Genomic DNA, 25,563 nt, shown 5'->3' on the forward strand with positions numbered 1-25,563 from the left:
CATGAGGATAATTTCTGGAACCATCCGTTCCACCCCGGTTCCATGGCTGCCAGTTCTTAGCAACATCGCCCCGCCAGATATTCGTCGGGATGCGGCATCATCTAAGTTCATTTCCCACATTTTCGCTTGACCGGACCTGCCAATATACGCGGATATCTTCACCCACCCTGTCCAACGCTTGACGTCTTGTCACCCAATCTGGTCCCCTACGCCTACACTGAACTTCTCTGTTCCAGTCTCTTGGAAACAGAGTTGGCAGTCAGCTGAGGTAAAGAACAAACACCTCATCACAGACCCCTGCAAGCGTCAACCCGGCTTTGACCTAGCACGTTATGATTGGGCCCTCCTCAATTGCTATCGAACAGGCCATGGCCCGTGCGTCGCTATGTTCCATCGCTGGGGAGCCAGAGACAACCCGAACTGCCCCTGCGGCTACAGACAGACTATGACCCACATAGTCAACGACTGCCACCTCTCCAGATTCAAAGGAGGTCTCGAAACTTTACATCAGGCTCAACCTGACGCTGTTGTCTGGCTACGGAAGAAGGGCAAACGCTAGAAGAAGAAGAACCAGAGCACTGTTCAGCTCTGGCTTATGGTGGTGCAGAGGATTAAACCTGGGACCTTGGAGCCTCAGGCATAAGAGTCTGTTTGCATAACCATCATGCTATCTACCCCTGCATGTCTTTCTTTTTTTAAATATATATGTTTTCAATATGAATTTTTCTTATTTTTTCCTCAGATTTTTATTAAAAATAAAATTTTATTTTAATTAATGATTTAAACTGATTTACAAAATTATGAGACACAGGGGTATAGTTCTACACCTTTCCCACCACCACAGTTCTGCGTCCCCATTCTCTTTATTGGAAACTGCAGTAGTTATCCCAAGGTCACAAATATGGGTTAACTATTACCGCTTCTTCTTTTAAAAAATATTTTATGTATTTATTTTCCTTTTTTGTTGCTCTTTTTTTTTATCATTGTTATGGTTGTTATTATTGTTGTTACTGATGTTGTTGTTGCCTGATAGGACACAAAAAAATGGAGAAAGGAGGGAAGACAGAGATGGGGAGAGAAAGAGAGACACCTGCAGACCTGCTTCGCCACTTGTGAAGTGACTCCCCTGCAGGTGGGGAGCTGGGGGCTCAAACCAGCATCCTTACTCCAGTCCTCTAGCTTTACGCCATGTGTGCTTAACCCGCTGTGCTACAGCCTGACCCCCTGTTACTTCTATAACTATATTTATATGCCTTGCCATTTTTTGATGGTCCTGCATTCCCTTCCCTTCCTTCCTTTCTCCTTCTTCTTCTTCTTCTCCTCCTCCTCCTTCTTTTTTCTTTTTGATTTATTTATGAGAAAGATAGGAGGAGAGAGAAAGAACCAGACATCACTCTGGCACATGTGCTGCTGGGGACGGAACTCAGGACTTCATGCTTGAGAGTCCAAAGCTTTATCACTGTGCCACCTCCCTGACCACTCTTTTTTTTTTTTTTAAGTATTTGTTTATTTATTCATAAGAAAGTTAGGAGAGAAAGAACCAGAGATCACTCTGGTACATGTGCTGCCAGGGATTGAACTCAGGTCCTCATGCTTGATAGTCCAATGGTTTATTTACTACACCACTTCCTGGATGACCCTTCCCTTTCTTTTCTTTTCTTTTTAAATATTTCTTTCTTTCTTTCTTTCTTTCCTTTTGTTGCCCTTGTTGTTTTATTGTTGTAGTTATTATTGTTGTCCTTGTTGGATAGGACAGAGAGAAATGGAGAGAGGAGGGGAGAGAAAGATAAACACCTACAGACCTGCTTGTGAAGTGACTCCCTTACAGGTGGGGAGCCGGGGGCTCGAACCAGGATCCTTACTTCGGTCCTCGCGCTTTGCGCCACCTTTGCTTAACCTGCTGCACTACTGCTGGACTCCCCCAATAACAAGTATTTAAAAAAATATTTATTTTATTTATTTATTCCCTTTTGTTGCCCTTGTTTTATTGTTGTAGTTATTATTGTTGTTACTGATGTCATTGTTGTTGGATAGGACAGAGAGAAATGGAGAGAGGAGGGGAAGACAGAGAGGGGGAGAGAAAGACAGATACCTGTAGACCTGCTTCACCACCTGTGAAGCTACTCCCCTACAGGTAGAGAGCCGGGGGCTCGAACCAGGATCCTTACTCTGGTCCTTGTGCTTTGCACCACCTGAGCTTAACCTGCTGTGCTACTGCCCGGCTCCCCAATAAAAAGGTTTTTTTTTTTTTTTTAAGGCTCTAAATTTATTCTTTTTTTTTTTTTTTAGTGATTGTAGCTGTATTTTTTTTTTTAAATTTAAAAAAGGATTAATTAACAAAACCATAGGGTAGGAGGGGTAAAACTCCACACAATTCCCACCGCCCAATCTCCATATCCCACCCCCTTCCCCGATAGCTTTCCCATTCTCTATCCCTCTGGGAGCATGGACCCAGGGTCATTGAGGGTTGCAGAAGGTAGAAGGTCTGGCTTCTGTAATTGCTTCCTCGCTGTACATGGGCGTTGACTGGTCGGTCCATACTCCCAGTCTGCCTCTCTCTTTCCCTAGTAGGATGGGTCTCTGGGGAAGCTGAGCTCCAGGACACATTGGTGGTGTCTTCAATCCAGGGAAGTCTGGCCGGCATCCTGATGACACCTGGAACCTAGTGACTGAAAAGAGAGTTAACATACAAAGCCAAAGAAATTGTTGAGCAATCATGGACCCAAAGCTTGGAAAAGTGGAGAGGAAGTATTAGGGAGGTACTCACTGCAAACTCTAGTATACTTCTGCTTTCTTACTTTGGTGCCATACTCCAAACTCAGTCAATTTCTGCTTTGCGTTTCTACTTCTTTTTTTTTTTTTTTTTTTACATGCATAACATTCCCCAGATTCCCATTTAGCAATACAACCCCCACTATTTCATTCATCATTTTTCATGGACCTGTATTCTCCCCACCCACCCACCCACCCCAGAGTCTTTTACTTTGGTGTAATACTCCAATTCCATTTCAGGTTCGACTTGTGTTTTCTTTTCTAATCTTGTAATAAAAAGTATTTTTAAAGAAAATGTCAAGCCCATTTCCCAAACACTAACAAATGTTTTACTCCTTGCCTACCTTTAGTTCTTACTCATGTAGACAAGTTTCTGAATTCTAAATTGCCCCTCAGCTTAAAAAAAAAAAAAAGAAAAAGAAAATTCATTCTCCCATGCTATCAAATAGAGATAGTAATTATACTTTTTAGAAATTGCATAACATTCCATCAAGTACCTATTTGTATCATAGGTTTAAGTAACCTTTACCTTACCTTTAGAAATCTAAGTTGTTTCCTATTTTCAGTTGCTCTAGAAAATGATGATAAAGAAATATATGTGTATGAATTTTACTTTTCTTTTTAATCAATTCCCCTGAGACAATTTTCTGGAAATCCACTTATTGGGTCAAAGGATATAAACGTCTTTTTTATGACTCTTGTTAATGATTACTAAATTGCTTTCCAAGAGGTTGAACAAATTTGAAAAGCTAGGCCTCAACTCCATGATATGACCGCTGAAGTTTTGAGGGGGGTGGAGGAGCAATGCTAGAGGTCTGCTGGAGTTCCTGTTATAGGGACAAAGAGAAGAGAAGAAAAGAAAAGAGAGAGAGAGAGAGATTAAATATACCAGTCACACTGCTCAGAAAGAAAGGCGAGAAATTTAATAAGAAAAATATTGTGGGGCGGGGTAAATAGTATAAAGCAAAGAAACTCTTGTGCCTGAGGCTCTGAAGTCCCAGGTTTTCCAGGTTCAGTCCTGCGCACCACTATGAGCAAGAGCTGAGCAGTGCTCTGGTAAAAAAAAAAAAAAAAAAAGAAAGAAAGAAAGAAAAGAAAAAAGAAAAAAAGGAAGAAAGACAGACAGACAGAAAGAAAGAAAGAAAGAAAGATAGAAAGGAAGATTTTTGCTACTGCTCAATTATCTTATCATATGCCACCATTTTCCTTGCAGTCTCTCAATTTCTCAAAATAACCCTGTGAAGGTGAATTTACTGACCCTTACAGATGAGGAAAGGTTGAGAAGAGAGTTTTGATACCTTCCCATGTGCACTGTGTCAAGTTAACACTGAAATCTATCTTTGAACCCTATCATGACTTTCATTCTGCATTTCCCAACATTGATTTCTGAAGCAGCCACAGAAATTCATCAACTGAACGCCTCTTTAGTCATAAAATGACTGTAAAATTGGAGAAGGAGGGAGTCAGGCAGTAGCTCAGCAGGTTAAGTGCAGTTAGCGTGAAGCGCAAGGACCAGCATGAGGATCCATGTTCAAGCCCCCGACTGCTCACCGGCAGTGGAGTCGCTTCACACGCAGTGAAGCAGGTCTGTAGGTGTCTTTCTCTTTCCCTCTCTGTCTTCCTCTCCTCTCTCCATTTCTCTCTGTCCTATTCAACAACAATGACATCAACAACAACAATAATAACTACAACAATAAAACAACAAGGGCAGAAAAGGGGATTAAATAGCTAAATATTATATATATATATATATATATATATATATATATATATATATATATGAGAAGGTATAATAGATATTTAAGATTAAAGATGTTCCACATCGATATAGAGTTCATTGATATTCCCCATAAGGTTGAGCTGCCTGGTAAGTTAATTTTTTTTTAATTTACTTATTTATTAGATAGAGAAAGAGAGAAACTGAGAGGGAAGGGGGAGATAGAGAGACAGAGATACACCTGCAGACCTGCTTCACTACTCGCAAAACTTACCTTCTGCAGAGGCTTGAATCTGGGTCCTTGAAGACTATAATGTGTGTGCTTAACCAGGCATGCCACTGGCTGGCCCTGTTAATTTAATTTTATTTATTTATTTAAGAATTTATTTATTTATTTATTAATGAGAAAGATAGGAGGAGAGAGAAAGAACCAGACATCACTCTGGCACATGTGTGCGGGGGGATTGAACTCAGGACCTCATGCTTGAGAGTCCAAAGCTTTATCACTGCGCCACCTCTTGGACCACTATTTATTTATTTATTTAAATTTATTTATTCATTTTCCTTTTTTGTTGCTCTTGTTGTTTTACTGTTGTAGTAATTATTGATGTTGTCGTTGTTGGATAGGACAGAGAGAAATGGAGAGAGGAAGGGAAGACAGAGAAGGGGAGAGAAAGATAGACACCTACAAACCTGCTTCACCGCCTGTGAAGCGACTCCCCTGCAGGCGGGGAGCCAGGGGCTGGAACCGGGATCCTTACGCCAGTCCTTGAGCTTTGCGCCACCTGCGCTTAACCCGCTGTGCTACCGCTGGACTCCCTATTTATTTATTTTTAACCAGTGCACTGCTCAGCTCTGGTTTATGCTGGTGCTGGGGATTGAACCAGGGACTTTGGAGACTCAGGCATGAGAGTTTCTTTGTATAATAATTATACTATTTCACTGACCCTTGCCTGGTAATTTGTTCTTTTTTTGGAGGTTCTAGCAGGGGAGTGCAACTACTCCTATATTCTCCACGGAAGACCGGTCTGTCTCTATTTCTGGGAGGGCCGTCCTCTTCCACACAGCTCTTGCACAGCTTCAGGAGGGATGCTGTGGAACGGTGAGGAAGGAAGGGAGGAAGGGGACACCCGCCTAGCCAGCCAGATCAGTCAAATCAACCCTGGCGATCAATTTGTTCTTTAAAAAAAAAAAAAAAAACAGCACTGCTCAGCTCTGGTTTATGCTGGTGCTGGAGATTGAACCTAGCGCCTCAGAGCCTCAGGCATATATATATATATATATATATATATATATATATATAAATTTTTTTCAGTTTCCATTATTTTATTTAATTGGAAGTATTAACAAGCATGTCAATAAAATCAAGGGAAAAAAAATCAGTGAATATACCTTGCTAGAGTGCCTAGTCTCAAATAGCTTTTCTATACTACTAAAGGAATTGTTACTGAAAAAGAAAATATTGGGTGTTGGAAAATTCATATTATATTTTTCTATGCAAAAACGTTCCATGACTTTTCTGATAACATGATATATCTGCAAAAGTATACTTCTCATACAAAATTTAATTCCTAAACTTGTTCACAAAACATTGATTTCTTTCTACAGAAGTATCTGTATTTTTGTTATGCTTAATTTTTTTTCTTTTTTCTTTAAGAAAGGATTAATTAACAAAATCATAGGGTAGGAGGGGTACAACTCCACACAGTTCTCACCACCCAATCTCCATATCACATCCCCTCTCCTGATAGCTTTCCCATTCTCTATCCCTCTGGGAGCATGGACCCAGGGTCATTGTGGGTTGCAGAAGGTGGAAGGTCTGGCTTCTGTAATTGCTTCCCCGCTGAACATGGATGTTGACTGGTCGGTCCATACTCCCAGTCTGCCTCTCTCTTTCCCTTGTAGGATGGGTCTCTGGGGAAGCGGAGCTCCAGGACATATTGGTGGGGTCTTCAGTCCTGAGAAGCCTGGCTGGCATCCTGATGACATCTGGAACCTGGTGACTGAAAAGAGAGTTAACATACAAAGCCAAACAAATTGTTGAGCAATCATGGACCCAAAGCTTGGAATAGTGGAGAGGAAGTGTTAGGGGGTACTCACTGCAAACTCTAGTGTACTTCTGCTTTCAGGTATATATTTTGCAGTAGTTGACGGATACGTGTGAACATATGCTCTCTCTCACAGAAACTGGTGTATATCTAGGTTTTGGGACTTTGTTAGAAAGTGAACCACCTGAGATGGAATTAGAGTATACTATGAAAGGAAAGGTCTCACGCGAGTAATGAAGCTGAAGGGTTGTCATTCCACACATGAAGTCTCTGGACACAGTCTGAAGTGAAGCATGTTGAGGTGGCAATCGTTGTGTTGGTTAGGTTGTGATCGGCAGATGCAATATTATTTTATATGGATTGGGAGAGGCATACGGGAAAGTGGGCCCTATCCAAGGGTTCCAGGACTGGGGGAAGTAGAGGCTCTATAGTGGAGATGTGAGGTTCCTGTTGTCTTAGGGTTCAAAAAACAATCGATAGTTAATGTTATCATCACATAACAGAGCTTAGGTCTTAAGACACCTGGCAGCTTCAATCTTCATACTCTTGGATACCCAAGCCACTATGTATACAGATTCAGCTTCCTTTCTGGAGAGGCCATACGAAGAAATAAAAGTCTTACTAGCTCAGTTGTTCCAATCATCACAACTGAAACTCTAGACATGGAAGTAATACCATTTTGGATTCTCCAGCTAGTCAAGTCACCCTGCCAACACATGTGGAACATAAATAAATTATCTTTTTTTTTTTTCTTCCCCTAGTATGGCACTGAGGAATAAACCCATGGCTTCCCACAAATGTGAAAACATTGAGTGACATCATCAGCCCAATTCTCCTCCTCCTCTCCCCTCTCTCTCTCTCTCCACCTTCCCCCCTCTCCTTTTTTAAGGGCGAGAGACAGGCAAAGAGAGAAGACAGATACCACTGTGCCAGTCCATCATCAATGGAGTTATCCTGATGCAATCCAAGGTGTTGCCATGCAGTGCCAGAAATTGACATTACAAGGAACCCTTGACATTACAAAATAATTGAACCAATGAGTGTGTGTATATGTGTGTCTTTGTAATGCAAAATTAGAACTTTAGTACTAGCAAGTATGCATTTAATGTTCCCTAACCCTAACACAGACAATGTGAAACTCATTGATAGTTACCACCTCTCATCTCTGTCACATGCTGAGCCCACCGCACATAGCCTTTACACATGGACAAGTCTGTCTTCCCAACCCAATTGGGGGTATTTGCCTTGGTAACCACAGGACCTTATTTACACAAGGTCTGGGGGGAAAGTAGGTGTTTAACACTTAGTAGCTGGATGAATCTTGATTTTTTTCTTTAAAGATTGATTGATGAAAGCACTTGAAATGAAACAGTAGCTTTTATTTTTTGGTCTCAGAAAGATACAAAATATGGGGAGTCGGGTGATAGAGCAGCGGGTTAAGCGCACATGGCACAAAGCGCAAGGACTGGTGTAAAAATTCTGGTTCGAGCCCCCGGCTCCCCACCTGCAGGGGGGTCTCTTCACAGGCGGTGAAGCAGGTCTGCAGGTGTCTATCTTTCTCTCCCCCTCTGTCGTCCCCTCCTCCCTCCATTTCTCTCTGTCCTATCCAACAACAATGACCTCAATAACAACAACTACAACAATAAAACAAGGGCAACAAAAGTGAATAAATATTTAAAAAAGATACAAAATATGTATTTATTATTTTTAGAGAAAGAGAGAGAGACTACAGCACTCAAGCTTCCTTTAATGCAGTGGGGGCTTGTAACTGGATCACACACATGGCAAAGCACTGCACTATCCAAATGAGTTATTTCATCAGCCTGGTGCAAATTTTTTTTAAAGATTTTATTTATTTATTCATGAAGACAGGATGAGAGAGAGAAAGAACCAGACTTCACTCTGGTACATGTACTGCCAGGGATTGAACTCTGGACCTCATGCTTGAGTATCCAATGCTTTATCCACTGCACCACCTCCCGGACCACAAGTACAAAATATTTTATAAAATATATAAGATCATATATTTTATATGATCTTATATATTCTTCATAATAACTCTGTAAAGTGGATACTGTTGTTTCCCATACTTTACAGATGTGGAAACTGAGAGATTATGGAAACTATATATATATATAAAAGCTACACTTCCTTTTATTTCCTGTGCAGAGCAAAGCAATACTTTTGACTTTGGGAGCAGTTAAATAATTATACAAATTACTCCCAAAGGCAGAAAGTCATGAAGGATTGCACAGATGGTGTCCTGAAGAAGGGCATCCAGCTCAAGGGCGAGTGAGGGCTGCAGGCCAGGCGGGATTTGTGCACTCTGCTTACTGTGGAGTCTGGCACAGGCCTGTGTCTGGCTGGGGCAAGGGACACTTGTTGCCTAATTTGCACCATGTTACTGTATGGGCTTGTGGCAGTCCTGGGTAGAACATATTAGTCTATGGAACAACTGATATGTTTGACCAAAAAGAAGACAGAGGTTACTAAAAAAAACTCAGTCCAAGGACCAGCTCAAGGATCCCAGTTCAAGCTCCTGGATACTCACCTGCAGGCAGGTTGCTTCACAAGCGGTAAAGCAGGTCTGCAGGTGTCTATCTTTCTCTCCCCCTCTCTGTCTTCCCCTCCCCTCTCCATTTCTCTCTGTCCTATCCAATAATAATGACAGCAATAACAACAATAATAATAACAAGGGCAACAAAAGGGGAAAAATAGCCTTCAGGAGCAGTGGATTTGTAGTGCAGGCACTGAGCCCTGGCTATAACCCTGGAGGCAAATAAATAAATAAATAAATAAAACCTTTTCATACAGGGAGAATAGCTTCTGGGGAAATGGTATGAGTGTGTGTTAACTGAAATGGTATGGATGTGTGTAGAGTTTAAGGAGGAAGGAAAAATTTGGACGCAGTTTCTGAGAATCCACATTGCTGTGCATGCAAACCTATCACGCCTGGAGGTGGGTTACTTTGGTCAAATATCTCACACACACTGGGGAGTCCTTAGTTCTCTGCAGTTATTTGAGGATTCTGGGTTTCAGACCATCCCAACTGCAATGGTAGACTAACAGCATTAATCTTGCACAACAGATCGTAAACCTCATTGGAGAGGGCTACTGCAGGTAGCCTGCAGGTCAAAATAATTCAAAGAGCCATCTACATTAACATAACATGGTCAGCTAATTTCTTGGGAGGATCCCAATTGTTGATTCAAAAGAAGATACCTCTTATAGAGTAAGATGAAGTTGGCAACAGTTTCTAATAATTGACTTGTTTCTCTACATGAATCAGTTTGACTGTAACTGAAGGACCTAATGTTTTTTTTTAATTATTATCTTTATTTATTTATTGGATAGAGACAGACAGAAATCAAGAGGGAAGGGGAAGATAAAGAGGGAGAGAGAGAGACATCTGCAGCTCTGCTTTACCACATGCAAAGCTTTCCCCCCTGCAGGTGGGGACCGAAGCTTGAACCCAGGTCCTTGTGAAGGGACTCCCCTGCAGGTGGGGAGCCTGGGGCTCGAACTAGAATTTTTATGTGCTTTGCTCCACGTGCGCTTAACCTGCTGCACTACTGCCTGACTCCTTTCTTTTCTTTTCTTTCTTTCTAAAATGGAAATATTGACAAGACTATAGGATAAGAGGGGTACATTTCCACACAATTCCCATCCCCAGAACTTCATATCCCATCCACTCCTTTGAAAGCTTTCCTATTCTTTAACCCTCTGGGAGTATGGACCCAAGGTCATTGTGGGATGCAGAAGGTGGAAGGTCTGGCTTCTGTAATGGCTTCTTCACTGAACATGGGCATTGGGAGGTTGATCCATACTCCTAGCCCATCTCTCTCTTTCTCTAGTGGGGCAGGGATCTGTAGAAATGAGGCTTCAGGACATGTTGATGGGGTCATCTGCCCAGGGAAGTCAGGTTGGCATCATAGTAGTATCTGGAACCCGGTGGCTGAAAAAAGAGTTAAAATATAAAGCAGAACAAACTGTTGACTACTTCTTGTTATTCTTTACTAAAGCACAGCTCAGCTCAGACTTTTCTCAGGACTGAACCTGGGACTTCAGAGCTTAAGGTATGAGTCTTCTGCGTAACCATTATGCTGTCTCCCCAACCCTTTAGAGTTTCTTTCTTTTTAATTTATTATTATTTTTTGTTGTTCATTATCTTTATTTATTTGATAGAGACATCTAGAAGTCAAGAAGGAGGGGATTTAGAGAGGGAGACAAAGAGACACCTACAGACAGCCTTGCGTCTCCACTTGTGAAGCTTTTCCCTTGCAGGTGGGGACCAGGGGTTTGAACCTGGGACCTTGTGCATTATAACATGTGCACTCAACCAGGTGTACCACCACCATTTGCCCCCCCTCCCCCAAGTTTCTTAAGTTCCACTTCCACTCTGAAAACTGCCTTTGGAAGAAGCTGGGAAGAGTAGAAGGGTCTCTAGGAAATGGCTAGCCACATGCCAGACAATGCACATCAAACAAAACCAGAATTAGGCTCTGCAATATGCAGTTGAAGAAATGCTAGAAATATGTAGTGGGGGGTAGTGTAGGGGTGGGGCACCTGGTTGAGTGCACACAGTACCATGTGTAAGGACCCAGGTTCAAGTCTCCGGTACCCACCTGCAGAGAGGAAGCTTCATGAGCAGTGAAGTAGTACTACAGGTATCTCTTTCTTCTTATCTCCTCCTTCCCTCACACAAATTTTTTTATGTGGGGAGTCGGGCAGTAGCACAGCGAGTTAAGTGCACAAGGACTGGCATAAGGATCCCAGTTCAAGCCCCTGTCTCCTCACCTGCAGGTGAGTTGCTTCACAAGCAGTGAAGCAAGTCAGCAGGTGTCTATCTTTCTCTCCCCTTATCTGTTTTCCCCTCCTCTCTCCATTTCTCTGTCCTATCCAACAACGATGACAGCAATAACAACAACAATAACTACAACAAGGGCAACAAAAGGGAATAAATAATTTAAAAAAATGTTTTATGTGGTCTGGGAGGTGGCACAGTGGGTAAGGCAATAGACTCTTAAGCATGAGGTCCTGAGTTCGATCCCCAGCAACACATGTGCCAGAGTGATGGCTGGTTCTTTCTCTCCTCCTATCTTTCTCACGAATAAATAAATTCTTTAAATTTTTTTGTTAACTTTATATTGCATAGAGACCGACAGAAATCAGAGGGAAGGGAGTGATAGAGAGGAAGAGACAGAGAAACACCTGCAACACTGCTTCACCATTTGTAAAGTTTTCCCCCTGCATGTGGGGACCAGGGTCTGGAACCTAGGCCCTTGGACATTGTAACATGTGCTCTCAACCAGGTGTGCCACTACCTGGCCCCTCCTCCTCCCGTCTTTATTTCTGTCTCTATCTAATAAATAAATAAAATATTAAAAAAGACAGAGAGAAATAAGTGGTGGTGATGGTGCCAGGTTATTTTTTAATTTTTTTTATTGTGTGTGTGTGGGTGTCTTATTTATTTATTTATTTTAACCAGAGCACTCTTCAGCTCTGGATTATGGTGGTGCGGGGGACTGAACCTGGGACTCTGGAGCCTCAGGCATGAGAGTCTGCTTGCATAACCTTCATGCTATCTACCCTCCGCCCTGGTGCCAGGTTTTGGATGGTGCCTACCTGAGGAGCCTTGTTAAATTGTCTTGGATGGGGTCTCTGCCCTGTGATACCATGGCACTTGAGGATCAAAGGGCAGGAAAGAGGAAGTACTCTTTTAGCACACCTGTTAATTATGTCACATTGCCTTTTTACCATCTGGCATTCATGGGTTTAAGAAAGAACACTGTATCAGTTTCTTTCTTTTTGCTTTTTAAAGTTTAGCGTGACACTTTTAAAAAATCTCTATTTATTGTATAGAGACAGCCAGAAATTAAGATAAGGGGAGGTTAGAAAGAGAGACACTTGGGAGCCGGGTGGTAGCGCAGCAGGTTAAGCGCACATAATGGAAAGTACAAAGGCCCAAGTAAGGATCCCAGTTCAAGCCCCCAGATCCCCACCTGCAGGCCAAGGGTAACATCGCAAGCGGTGAAGCAGGTCTGCAGGTGCCTATCTTTCTCTCACCCTCTCTGTCTTCCCCTCCTTCCTCCATTTCTCTCTGTCCTATCCAACAACAACTGCAATAAGAACTGTTGGGCTGAGCTTCACTGACGGGAGACAGACGACCAGGGACTCATGGTTGAGCTGTAGGCAGTATCTCTTTATTCATGCAGGACGCAGCACAATCTAAGCCAAGCTAAACTAAACTAAAACGAACAATGCTGTCCCTATATATACTTTCCAAGTAGGGTGTGAACAGGATGTGATGTAGAGAGGGTGGAGAGAAAAGTGACTGTGAAAATCAGGGTGTGACAAGGAGAGGGGGCGGAGCAAAAACACATCATGAACCAGTGAGGACTGAACCAATGCCCTGCAGTGGTTATGTAAATAGAATACAGTAGTTATGTAAATAGAATACAGTGTTAAGCAGGGGGGACTAAACCAAATGAAACAGAAGGGGTTTTTAGAAGCAGAATTAGAAGCATACAAAGAACAATAATAACAACAAAGAACAATAATAACAACAATGACGATAAACAGGGCAACAAAAGGGAAAAAAGTAAAAAAAAAGGTAAGAAAAAGAGAGACACTTACAACACTGCTTTACCATCTGAAAAGCTTTCCCCTGTAGGTGGGAACTGAGGGCTCTAAGTTGGGTTTTTTTTTTTTTAATTTCTTTATTGGGGAATTAGTGTTTTACATTCAACAGTAAATACAATAGTTTGTACATGCATAACATTCCCCAGTTTCCCATATAACAATACAACCCCCACTAGGTCCTCTGTCATCCTTCTTGGACCTGTATTCTCCCCACCTCCCCACCCCCACCCCAGAGTCTTTTACTTTGGTGCGATACACCAATTCCATTTCAGGTTCTACTTGTGTTTTTTTTTTTTTTTCTTTCTTCTGATCTTGTTTTTCAACTTCTGCCTGAGAGTGATATCATCCCATATTCATCCTTCTGTTTCTGATTTATTTCACTTAACATGATTTTTTCAAGGTCCATCCAAGATCGGCTGAAAACGGTGAAGTCACCATTTTTTATAGCTGAGTAGTATTCCATTGTGTATATAGACCACAACTTGCTCAGCAATGTATATAGACCACAACTTGCTCAGCCACTCATCTGTTGTTGGACACCTGGGTCGCTTCCAGGTTTTGGCTATTACAAATAGTGCTGCCTAGAACATATGTGTACACAGATCTTTTTGGATGGGTGTGTTGGGTTCCTTAGGATATATCCCCAAGAGAAGATTTGCAGGATCATAGGGTAGGTCCATTTCTAGCCTTCTGAGAGTTCTCCAGACTGTTCTCCACAGAGGCTGGACCAACTGGCATTCCCATCAGCAGTGTAGGAGGGTTCCTTTGACCCCACACCCTCTCCAGCATTTGTTGCTGTTACCTTTTCTGATGTATGACATTCTCACAGGAGTGAAGTGGTATTTCACTGTTGTCTTTATTTGCATTTCTCTGACAATCAAAGACTTAGAGCATGTTTTCATGTGTTTCTCGGCCTTTTGGATCTCTTCTGTGGTGAATATTCTGTCCATGTCCTCCCCCCACTTTTGGATGGGGTTATTTGTTGTCTTGTTGTTGAGTTTGGCAAGCTCTTTATATGTTGGTTATTAAACTCTTGTCTGATATATGGCATGTAAAGATCTTCTCCCATTCTGCGGGGTCTCTTGGTTTGGGTAGTGGTTTCTTTTGCTGTGAAGAAGCTTTATAATTTGATGTAGTCCCATAGGTTTATGCTTGCCTTAGTCTTCTTTGTAATTGGATTCATTTCATTGAAGAGGTCTTTAAAATTTATGCGGAAAAGAGTTCTGCCAATATTTTCTTCTAAGTATCTGATAGTTTGTGGTGTAACATCCAAGTCCTTGATCCACTTGGAATTTACTTTTGTATTTGGTGGAATACAGTGGTTCAGTTTCATTCTTCTGCATGTTTCAACCCATTGTTTCCAACACCATTTGTTGAAGAGACTCTGCTTTCCCCATGTAATAGTCTGAGCCCCTTTGTCAAAGATTAGATGCCCATAGGTGTGGGTGTTGCCCTTGTTTTTATTGTTGTTGTAGTTATTTTAGATGTCATCGTTGTTAGATAGGACAGAGAGAAATGGAGAGAGGAAGGGAAGACATAGAGGGGGAGAGAAAGACAGACACCTGCAGACCTGCTTCACAGCCTGTGAAGTGACTTCTGCAGGTGGGGTCTGGACTGGGACCCTTAAGCCAGCTGGTCCTTGCACTTTGTGTCATGTGCTATCGCTAGATTCCCTTCTTCCCTCCCCTCTCCTCCCCTCCCCTCTGTTCCCCTCCCTTCTCTTTCCTTGCCTCCAGGGTCATCACTGGGGCTCAGTGCCTGCACTAAGAAACAACATTCCATCTATCCATTCATCCATCAATTAACAAATGGCTGGAGAAATATCTCACTGGGTGAGCTTGTGCCTAGCTCAAAGGATGTGCCTTGTCATAGGCATGACCAAGGTTTGAGCCCTGGCACAGCGTGGGTGGTGGCATGACAACACAAGAAGCTCTGGTGCTTTTGCCTCTTTCTCCTTCCCTCCTCCCCACTCTGAAAAAGTGACCTGAAGACATCATGCAAGTGTGAGGCCTTGTTTCCACATAAATAAATTAATTAGAACTTAAAAGGAAACCTTGTTTCTGCTGTGTGACTATGGATTGTAAAACAGGAATATAGTATAATGTAAGTACCTAATTTTTTTAGGTTGGAACATTAGGCTCAAGTACTTTGCAGTGTTGGGCATTAACTGTCCATTAAGCATTAGCTATTACTACTATTATCCACCAGCTTTTTAAAAACTATTATTATTATTATTTTTACCAGAGCACTACTCAGCTCTGGCTTATGGTGATGCAGGGGATTGAACCTGGGACTCTGGAGCCTCAGGCATGAGAGTCTCTTTGCATAACCATTGTGCTATCTACCCTTGCCCACTATTATTTTTTTTAATATTTTCCTTTTTGTTGCCCTTGTAGGTATTATTGTTTTTGTTATTGATGTTATCATTGTTAGATAGGACAGAGAGAAATGGAGAGAGGAGGAGAAGACAGAGAAGGGGAGAGAAAGAGACACCTCAGACCTGCTTCACCACCTGTGAAGTGACCCCCCTGCAGGTGGGGAGCTGGGCGCTCGAACTGGAATCCATATGCCTGTCCATGTGCTTTGTGTCACCTGCACTTAACCCACTGCGCTACCGCCCGTTTTTAAGAAGATGCCATAAGGGCGGTGTAAAGATCCTGTAGTCGCTGGGGCTTGGTGCCAGCACTTCGAATCCATTGGTTCTGATGGCTTTTTTTTTTTTTTTTTTTTCAAATTGGATAGGACAGAGAGAAATTGAGAGGGGAGAGGAGATAGAGGGGGGAGAGAAAGGTAGACACCTGCTTCACCGCTTGTGAAGTGACCGCTCCCCCCCCACACAGTTGGGGAGCTGGAGGCTCCAACCGGGATACTTGCGCAGGTCCTTGTGCTTCATATTATGTGCACTTAACCCGGTGCGCCACCGCCCGAACTCAAATTCTTATTTTTATGTCAATATTGGAGAAATGTGATAAAGGCTATTCATAAGTATTCCTTTAAAAAAAATTTTTTTTTCAATTATCTTTATCTGATAGAGACAGCCAGAAATCAAAAGGGAGGCGTAAGTAGAGATGAAGAGAGACAGAGAGACACCTGCAGCACAGCTTCACCACTTGTGAAACTTTCCTCCTGCAGGTGGGGACTAGGGGCTTGAACCTGAGTCCTTGCACACTGTAACATGTGCATTCAACCAGGTGCGCCACCACCTGGTCCCCTCCATAACTAGACTATTTCTGCAGAAAGGTGCCGTACTTTTAAAATAAGTTTTGGGGCAGGGAGGGCAGGGAGACAGTGCGATGGTAGCACACCAGAATTTCATATACCAGAGCTGGTCAGTGCTTTCGTTTCCCTTTCAGGTCAATAAATCCTTTTAAATTAAAAAAAAAAAAAAGTTGGAGGGAGTCGGGCGGTAGTGCAGTGGGGTAAGAGCAGGTGGCGCCAAGCGCAAAGACAGGAATAAGGAACCGGTTCGAGGCCCCAGCTCCCCACCTGCAGGGGAGTCACTTCACAAATTGTGAAGCAGGTCTGCAGGTGTCTTTTTCTCCCCCGTCTGTCTTCCCCTCCTCTCTCCATTTCTCTGTCCTATCCAACAACGATGACATCAATAACAACAACAATAATAACTACAATAATAAAACAAGAGCAACAATAGGGAATAAATATATTTTTTTAAAAGTTGGGGATAGGGAGTCGGGAGGTAGCGCAGCGGGTTAAGCGCACGTGGCGTAGAGCGCAGGGACCGGCATAAGGATCCCAGTTCCACACCCCGGCTGCCCACCTGCAGGGGAGATGCTTCACAGGCGGAGAAGCAGGTCTGCAGGTGTCTATCTTCCTCTCTTTGTCTTTCCCTCCTCTCTCCATTTTTCTCTGTCCTATCCAACAACAAGATCAACGACGACATCAGTAACTACAATAATAATAACTACAACAAGGGCAACAAAAGGGAATAAAATATTTTTAAAAAAAAAGTTGGGGATAATAGCATATTACTTATGCAAAAGTTTTTATGCCTGAGGTGTTGAGGTCCCAGGTTCAATCCACAGCACCACTACAAGCCAGAGTGGAGCAGTAATCTGGTATCTTTCAGTATCTCTTTCATTAAAAAAATAAATAAATAAAATATTAGACTTTTTAAAAAAATACCTGTCTTAAGCAAACTTTTGCCCATTTTAAGATGATAATAAAATATAAGATATTAAAGTCTAATAATGCAATGCTATTGTATTCTTTCTTCTCTTTTCTCTTTTTCCAGAGCACTGCTCAGCTCTGCTTTATGGTGGTGCTGATGACTGAACCTAGGAACTGGGGACCTCAGGCCTGAAAAGTCTTTTTTGTATCACCATTATGATATCTCCTTAGTCTTTATCACCTTTTAATGTTATACTAGGATGACCCTGTGACCTCCAAATTGTCCCAACCTTATGGCCATCTCATTCCTAGTAACTGGGTTGATCTCTAGCTGTCCTTATACATAATTCTGTTTTATCTATCACCTTTTCTGTTTGATTTGTATTTTATATTTTCCTTACCCCAGTATTAGTTATTCCATTCCTCTTTCCTTCCTGAAGCATCTTTATCATCTTATTCCTGTGCATAAGACATGACACACATATGCATCCTACTTGCCCTTTGATGCCCCCTCTCCTCATTGTCATATATTCAGAGAAAGTGAGGGAGAGAGACATCACAGCACTGAAATTTTCCCTCGTGCCACAGTGCTTCCATGTGATACTGGGGCTCAAGCCCTGTCACTGAGCATAGCAAGGTATATATGCTTCAGTGGTAAGAAAAAAAAGGAACAAGAAAGGTGCTGGGGGGAGGGGAGGCTTTTTCCTTGCTTCCAAAGAATGAGTGAGTCATGAGCTTAATGTGCAGCTTGGCGATACGAGAATCCGGCATGAAGCCCAGCCAGTCTATCTTGGCGTTACTCTCGATCGCACTCTGTCATTTCACGAACATCTCATAAAAACTGCAGCAAAGGTGGGCGCGAGGAATAACATCATTGCAAGACTGGCCAGCTCCTCATGGGGCGCGAGTGCTTCCACACTACGATCATCATCTCTGGCATTATGCTATTCCACTGCAGAATACTGTGCCCCAGTATGGTTCTGTAGCCCCCATGCCCACTTGGTCGATTCCAAATTATATTCCTCCATGAGGATAATTTCTGGAACCATCCGTTCCACCCCGGTTCCATGGCTGCCAGTTCTTAGCAACATCGCCCCGCCAGATATTCGTCGGGATGCGGCATCATCTAAGTTCATTTCCCACGTCTACGCTCGACCGGACCTGCCAATATACGCGGATATCTTCACCCACTCTGTCCAACGCTTGACGTCTCGTCACCCAATCTGGTCTCCTACGCCTACACTGAACTTCTCTGTTCCAGTCTCTTGGAAACAGAGTTGGCAGTCAGCTGAGGTAAAGAACAAACACCTCATCACAGACCCCTGCAAGCGTCAACCCGGCTTTGACCTAGCACGTTATGATTGGGCCCTCCTCAATCGTATCGAACAGGCCATGGCCGGTGCGCCGCTATGTTCCATCGCTGGGGAGCCAGAGACGACCCGAACTGCCCCTGCGGCTACAGACAGACTATGACCCACATAGTCAAGGACTGCCACCTCTCCAGATTCAAAGGAGGTCTCGAAACTTTACATCAGGCTCAACCTGATGCTGTTGACTGGCTACGGAAGAAGGGCAAACGCTAGAAGAAGTGAGTCATGTTGTTGCTACTTCCAAAATTGATCTTGAGTCCAAAGCAATCTCTTCACTCCCCAATGCCAGGACTTTTATTTGGGCCCCTGCTGTAGTACGTCCAATCGTCTCCCTGCTTCTGAGCTGAACTTCCTTGAATCCATCTTTCTAGAAGTTATTTTTAAAAGCAGAAATTGTAGTGTCATTCTCTCTTTTTTAAAAAAATTATTATTTATTGGCTAGATATAGCCAGAAATTGAGAGGAAAGGGGATAGAGAAGAAGAGAGACACAGGGACACCTGCAACACTGCTACACCACTCATGAAGCTTTCTCCCTGTAGGTGGGGAGTGCGAGCTTGAACCCAGATCCATGTGCACTCAGCCAAATGTGCTACCTCCCAGCCCCAGTTGTGTCACTATCTACTTAAGCTTCTTTAATTCTTCTTTCATTCTCTATACACATTTTTATTTTTTACTGAGTGCCCTATTTTTTAAATTTAATTTTTAATGTTTTATTTATTTATTAATGAGAGGGATAGGAGAAGAAAGAACCAGACATCACTCTGGTACATGTGCTGCCAGGGATTGAACACAGGACCTCATGCTTGACAGTCCAATGCTTTATCCAGTGTACCACCTCCCAAACCACTGTCTTATTTATTTTTTATCTTTTTTTTGCTTTTATTTTACTTATTTATTTTATTTCATTTATATTTTAGCCAGAGTACTGATAAGCTCTGGCATATGGCAGTGTGGGGGATTGATTCTGTGACTTTAGAACCTCAGGAAGAGAGTCTCTTTGTATAATCATCATGCTATCTACCCCTGCCCATTTTATTTTATTTGTGATTTAATAATGATTAACAAGATTGTGGTATAAGAGGGGTCCAATTCCACACAATTTCCACCATCATAGTTCCATATACCCTCCCCTTCACTGGAAGCTTCCCTATTCTTTATCTCTCTGGAGTATGGACTAAAGATTTTTATGGGGTATAGAAGGTGGGAGGTCTGGCTTCTTCTTTTTTTTAGACAGGACAGAGAGAAATGGAGAGAGGAGGGAAAGACAGAGAAAGTCAGACTTGCAGACCTGCTTCACCACCTGTGAAGGCACTCCGCTGCAGGTTCCTATGCCGCTCCTTGTGCTTTGCACCAAGTGCGCTTAACCCACTGTGCTACCGCCTGACCTGACTCCCAGAGTTCTGGTTTCTATAATTGCTTCTCTGTGCCTACAGGCTGATCCATACCCCCAGCCTGTTTTTTATCTTTCCCTAGTATGGCAGGGTTCTGGAGAGGTGAGGTTCCAGGACACACTGGTGTGGTCTTCTGCCCAGGGAAGTCAGGTTGACATCATGGTAGCATCTGCAACTTGGTGGCTGAAAATAATTAAGATATAAAGCAGAAACTTAGACTAGTTGAGGACTATTGCAGCAGAATCAAGGACTCTGGGGTGCCATGGCATGGGAGTACAGAGTATGATGGGCACCCAGTGCTTGATGATGAAATACTTCAGTTGGTGGTAGGTGTGGTACAGACACTTATCCTGAGGAGATACGAAACTGTACTCATCTGACAACTATCTTGAAAATTATTTCCCTTCAATAAAAGTGACTTGGAAAAAAAATAAAATTGTAGCACTACACACTAACATACACTCACTCAAACACGCAAGCACACATTCCTTATCCTGGCCTTTTGGTAATCTGTTTCATTCAATCTGTTTCATTATAATGCTAGTGAGAAAAAAGGAAAATTTGTGTTAATGAAGAAAAGAATATTATCCAAGGGAGGATCTCATTTCATTATAGTCCTTTTGACTAAAGTCTAAGTTACCTACGTAAGTGAGGATTTATTGTATGGAATTATAGGGATGCATTGGATCAACCTTCTCGTGGTGCATCCCGTGAGTACCCATTCACTGGGGAAACTGATGATCCTTCCTAGCCGACTGAATCCACATGGATCCCAGTCACTTTCAAAGCCATTGACTGGCTACGGAAGAAGGGCAAACGCTAGAAGAAGAAGAAGATGGAATTATATATAGTGATTAGTGCTACCAGAAGGCCAGGATAAGGAATGTGTGCTTGCGTGTTTGAGTGAGTGTATGTTAGTGTGTAGTGCTACAATTTTTTTTTTGTATTTATTTATTCCCTTTTGTTGCCCTTGTTTTTTATTGTAGTTATTATTATTGTTGTTATTGATGTCGTTGTTGGATAGGACAGAGAGAAATGGAGAGAGGAGGGGAAGACAGAGAGAGGGAGAAAAAGATAGACACCTGCAGACGTAGTGCTACAATTTTAAGTAGAAAAGGCTTTACTGAGACCAAGCAGGTGGCTTTTGAGCAAAGGACTTGAAAGAAGTGAAGGAGTGACTGGTACAGAGCTCTGCAGTTGGAGGGGCAAGTGCAAAAGCCCTGGATTTGGAGTTGAGCAGTGTAGAATAAAATCCAAGATTTTCTGTGGTTTAAAAGACTCTTCAGTTCTCTCACCCTCTTCTTCAACCCCCTCCCCCATATCATGAAACCCTTATACCTTTCCCAGCACCTTTCCAATCACTGCTATATTTCATCCACATAAAATTTTCCGTTTTGTTTGTGTGCTGTCTCTGCAGGGCTATTCCCTACTCCCTAACCCTTGTTCCACATATACTGACTTTTTTTTTCTTTTCTTCATGCCAGAGTAGTGTTCAGCTCTGGTTTATGGTGGTGTGGGGGATTAAATTTGGGACTTTGTAGCCCCAAACATGAGAATGAGAGTCTCTTTGCATAACCATTATGCTATCTACCCTCCTTCCACCCCACCCCACTTTTTTTTTTTTTTTTTTTTTAACCAGAGCACTGCTCAACTCTGGCTTAAAGTGGTATAAGGATTGAATTTGAGACTTTGGAGCCTTAGGCAGGAAAGTCTCTTTGCATAACCACTATGCTCCTCCTCCTCTCCCTTTCTATGGTGGTGGGGAATTGAACCTGTGACCTTGGATCCTCAGGCATTTTTTTTTTCTTCTGATTTTGTTTTTGTTTTTATTTTATATAGTTTTACATATCAGTGGTTTGATTTCTTTGTAGAACCATTATACTATCTACCCCCTCCCTAAAGTTTGACTCTTCTCATTCAGTAGATTTGTTGAAGTAGCAATTAACCTTTTCAAACAATACGACCTAAAACGGGTCTCTCGTTCTTTCTCTTTTTTAGCTTCCTATTTTGTTTCTTTCCCTTCATAGCACGTATCATACCATGCAACTGGGAGTCAAATAAACTGAGTATCAATAGGCAGATGGTATTTGTCATTAAGTTTGCATTTGATCACTTGTGAAGGTTACGCATTTTCTCACCTAACGGTTAGTTCTTGGGCATGATCTCTCTCTCTCTCTCTCTCTCTCTCTATATATATATATATATATATAATTTCTTTATTGGGAAATTAATGTTTTACATTTGAAGAGCATGGCCTCTTTTCTATAGTTTGCTGTCATGCTCACTTTCAAAGTCTCAGTGTCTCAAGACCGAGAGCAGGTCGAGCCCGCTGGGACTCGGTCCTTCCCCTGGGCTGGAGGCAATTCATTTTCCCACATTCCCTGGCGGACTCGATGATTCATGGGGACTTTTCTGTGCCAGAATCACTCCCAAATTCAAACCCGTTTAGAGGAAAGTGTTTAAGTTTCATTTCATCATCGAGTTACGAGAGGGGGATAACAAAGTTGCTTTTGAGGGATATTACCTTCTCTGGTTAAGTAGCTATCCGTGCGCAATACTTAACAGCCACCAAACTGAGCATCACAATGTAAAGTCGGGAAAACAAGGGGAACTTGCGGGCTCCTCCGCCTCTTCCGGGGGCATGCTGAGTCGTGCATAAGGCCCAGTTGGCCTGTCGACACCGCCAAAGCCAAAGCGAGACAGCCTGCCCTGGATTTGTGGGGCAGAATTTGCAGATCCCCTAAATTCTAAAGGTTCCAGCCAGGCAGGCTCCTTTTACTGAGACCCGCCGAGATTACAGTTACTCTCGCGAGAGCTCCTGCGAGACCCGACTCCGGGTGGCGTCCGCGGGATGCTAGCGGAGCGCTCCATGACCGCCCCCGTTCTGGCGCAGCTGGGAGAGGCGCGGGCGGGAGCGGTCGGCGGCGCGCACGCGCAGGTGAGAGGGGCGGGCGTGGGGTGTGTGTGGTGCTCGCGGGCGGGGGCGGGGCCTTGCGTCGCGCCGCGGGCACGTCGCTGCGCGTCCTCAGTATTTAACGTCTCTGTGTTCCACCGGCCCGGGCGAGCACGTGGGGGAGCGGCCGAAGTGCACCGCTGCTGGGCCCGGCTGCGGGGCACGGCCGCGGGGCAGACGTGGGCCCGGGGTGGGGGGGGGACAGCGGCTCGAGGACGCTGCATCCGGACGGTCGCGGAGGAGCTGGTAAGTTGGAGTCTGCAGGCAACCAGCTGCCTGGGGGGTTCCAAGGGCGACGCCGGGGGGGGTTTGATGGGGAGCCTGGGGTGCAGGTGAAGGATGCAGCGCGCCTCGGGTGCCTCAGGGAGTGTGGGGCTTGGGGTGCCGCGCGCGCGAGGCGGGGGCCAGCCCGCCGCCTGCCGTCAGACAGGCCCGGCTCTGCCTCGCCTGCGCGATCCCTCGTCCTCCCCCGCCGGGGCGCCTGCCTGCCGGCTCCTCCGGGCGGCGCGCTGCAGCCGCGGGGCTCTCCCCACGCGCGTCCCCGGCCTCGGGGATCCCCATGTCTCCTCAACTTTCCCCGAGCGCTCCCGGGCTCCCCGAGCGCGTCCCACCCAAGGTCGCCCAGCCTCGCATGCGTTTACTTTTCAAAGGTCGTGTGTACCCAGGCTCGGCGGGGGGAGGCGGCGGGGCTGGCAGTGGGCAAGACCAGATGATCAGAAGGGGGAGCGGGTGGCCGAGGACCCGGGACACCCCCCCGCTCCCCGGTGCCCAGGGGTCGCTTTCGGACCCTCAGCCAACTTCTGGGACCTTCCTGCTCGTCTTGGGCTGTGCTTCCCCCCCCGCCCCCCCGCCTTGGCAAACCTGAGCGGAGACACGGAGGAGGAGGAAGAGGAAGGGACTCGGCCCGGAGGGTGGGCTTGGAGTTGAGGGGTGGGGGGCTGCATGAACTGACCCCGGATCTCGAGGTAGAAGGTGCTGGCTTGTCCAGGTGAGCATTTGCGGCTTCTTAGAGGCTGAGTCGGAGGTCGACCTGCCCGCTGACTTTCCAGGAGTAGGGAGGCGCCGTGGGTCACGTGTCCGAGTCCACCTGCGCCCCCACTCTGCCCGCGGTCCGCTTAGTTTCTGGTTTGGAGGTGGAGGCTCTGTCAGGACCTCGAAGGCCCGGCTTTTTTTGTGTTTGGGTGTGTGTCCCTATGGTATGGTGCCTCTTTCCCCCTTCAAAGGAAGCATCGTGGAAGGAGAGATGCGCTTGGTGGGCGGGTCTGAGTCGACCCTGGGCTGCGCCGACTCCAGGCAGCTCGCGATCTCCAGCTTTAGTGGAGATGCCCCGGGTGGCGGGGATCTTCCTGCCCCTAGGCTGCAACTTAACTAACACAAACCCGGTGGACCTGCGCTCCAGGTGTGAGTGGAAGGCCTGTAGCCGGGTAGGGTGTATGGGTAGGGCAATTAGTGCGCGCAGACCCTCTTCTCTTGACTGACACCGGCTACTCGGTGTGTAAATTTATCTTCCGTGGGGAGATTTGCCTGCCCACTCCCTCACGTGGTAGTCGCTAATCACTGCTCACAAAGTCTGTTCATTCTGTCTTACCTTCCTGTTGTAACTATGTCCGACCAGATTGCTTTTTTAAAGGACCCTGCTTAGAAAAAACAAAGCTTCTAAGTACTGCTTATCCACCTTGTTCTTCAAGGGGCTGGGGAAATAGCTCAGCGGTCTTGTCACTTGCTCTTAAAGGTACAGAGCATCTTTGAAAATAAGAGTGGGCAGCTTGAACTGATCTATTTGATTTCTCTGCGGTTGGCATGCAAGTAGTTCACCTGATGACTCTTTTTTTTTTTTTTCCTGATGACTCTTTAAGATTTTCTGAGCACTGGAAACAAGTGAAGTTATGTTTTGTGGTTTTGGATTCTACCACCCCTCCCCCAGCACAACTCAGTCTGTCAGTGGTGTCAAGAATATCAATGTCAGAATCTAGGACCTCTGACATCTCTTCTGGCCATTAGGAGCTTTTTGACTAGAGTTGAATCTTTTCTGGGTTCTGGCTTGTTTTTGCAACTATGGCCATAAATTAGAGGTGTCAATCCTATAGATGTGCAGATCACTGAAGCATTGCCTCCCTGGATTAAGTAGGCTTGTTGTGTGTTATATGTGTTGGTATATGTGAGGTGGCACTGGATAAGGCCTTGGACCCTCAAATGTGAGTGTTGTGAGTTTGATCCCTGGTATTGCATGTGCCAGAGCAATGGTCTGCTTCTCTCCTATTCTCATAAAAAAATTTTTTTTAAGGCATACATTAGGAAACAGTTCAGAATTTGTCGGCTCTTGATCTTTTCCTAGCACTTGAGATGGGTTGAAAGGATGTGTGTCTAGCTGGAGTTTTTTGTTTGAGTATCAGTTCCACTTCCTGGCTGTTTCTAAGAAATACATTTACTCCTGACCACTGTGGGGTGACATTGGAGGTGTCTGTTGTGACTTGCTCACATTCCAAAGTGTAGCTCCAGTGTAAGGTTGCTGAGCATCAATATTTTAATGCAGTTTGTCTGGCT

At 44.3% G+C, this 25,563-nt stretch overlaps 1 protein-coding gene and 3 long non-coding RNA genes across 4 annotated transcripts in view; 1 reads left to right on the forward strand and 3 right to left on the reverse strand.

Moving 5' to 3' along the window:
- LOC132541981 (uncharacterized) overlaps window positions 1-25,563 on the reverse strand; it is a 235,734-nt gene that overhangs the window by 120,778 nt on the left and 89,393 nt on the right. The gene's annotated exons all lie outside the window — the stretch shown is intronic.
- On the reverse strand, window positions 9,781-24,225 carry LOC132541976 (uncharacterized). The gene is made up of 2 exons (XR_009553090.1): window positions 23,972-24,225; window positions 9,781-10,492 (listed from the first exon to the last, which is right to left on the reverse strand). It is a non-coding gene; the product is annotated as an uncharacterized LOC132541976 (long non-coding RNA).
- Window positions 19,686-22,986, reverse strand: LOC132541975 (uncharacterized). The gene is made up of 2 exons (XR_009553089.1): window positions 22,591-22,986; window positions 19,686-20,249 (listed from the first exon to the last, which is right to left on the reverse strand). It is a non-coding gene; the product is annotated as an uncharacterized LOC132541975 (long non-coding RNA).
- Window positions 23,106-25,563, forward strand: part of AKAP1 (A-kinase anchoring protein 1) — a 36,558-nt gene continuing 34,100 nt past the window's right edge. Inside the window, exon 1 of the mRNA XM_060203788.1 lies at window positions 23,106-23,265. The gene's annotated coding sequence lies outside the window, so the exon portion shown is untranslated. The remainder of the gene's footprint in view (window positions 23,266-25,563) is intronic.

Source organism: Erinaceus europaeus, chromosome 12 (assembly GCF_950295315.1).
Source record: "Erinaceus europaeus chromosome 12, mEriEur2.1, whole genome shotgun sequence".
Lineage (NCBI taxonomy): Eukaryota > Metazoa > Chordata > Mammalia > Eulipotyphla > Erinaceidae > Erinaceus > Erinaceus europaeus.